Genomic DNA, 962 nt, shown 5'->3' with positions numbered 1-962 from the left:
CTGGCTTCCTGCTAAGTTACTTAGCCAAACCTCTAGACTCCCCAAGTTGACACAATGTTTCAACCATAACAGTTAGTGTAATTGAGCTTCTGAATTTCTACAGGATCTGTAATGATTTCACCTTTTTTATTCCTCATTGCATAAATTTGAGATTTTTCTTTTTTGATAAGGGTTTCTCAATTTTATTTAGATCATCAATACTAACGTTCAAAATATTTACTCACAAAGATTGGAAAACACAGAACAAATGGACATATTCTTAGAAACATATGAATTACTAAAGTTCAATCAAGAAGATATAAAAATTCTGAATAATCCAATATCAGTTAATGAAATTGAAAATGTAATTAAAAACTTACCAACAGGGCTGGGGATTTAGCTCAGTGGCACAGTGCCTGCCTGGCAAGCGTGAGGTCATGAGTTCGACTCCTGGTACCAGAAAAAAATAAAAAACAAAACAAAACAAAGCTTACCAACAAAGAAAAGCCCAGGTCCTGATGGATTCACAACTGTGTGCTACAAGAAATTTAGAGAAGATTTAGCGCAAATACTCCTCAAAATCTTTAATGAAATTGAAAGAGAAGCAATACTTCCTAACTCATTCCTAGAAGCAAGTATTACCCTGATACCAAAACCAGAGAAAGGCCCAATCAAAAAAGAGAACCACAGGCAAATCACCCAAATGAATATAGATGCAAACATCTTCAATAGGAAATTGGCAAAAAGCATGCAGCAAATCATCAAGAAGTTTATATGCCATGACCAACTAGAATTCATCCCAGGAATGCAGGGATAGTAAAACATATGCAAATCAATAGTTGTAAAATATAATATCAACAGAGTCAAAGACAAAAATCACATGATCATCTCAATAGATGCAGAAAAAGCTTTTGATAAAGTTCAACACTCATTAATGATAAAAACCCTACAGAATAGATGGTCTTTACCTCAATGTAATAGAA

This window comes from Chinchilla lanigera, unplaced genomic scaffold (genome assembly GCF_000276665.1).
Source record: "Chinchilla lanigera isolate Chin_1 unplaced genomic scaffold, ChiLan1.0 scaffold00080, whole genome shotgun sequence".
Classification (NCBI taxonomy): domain Eukaryota; kingdom Metazoa; phylum Chordata; class Mammalia; order Rodentia; family Chinchillidae; genus Chinchilla; species Chinchilla lanigera.
This window is presented reverse-complemented; position numbering follows the sequence as displayed.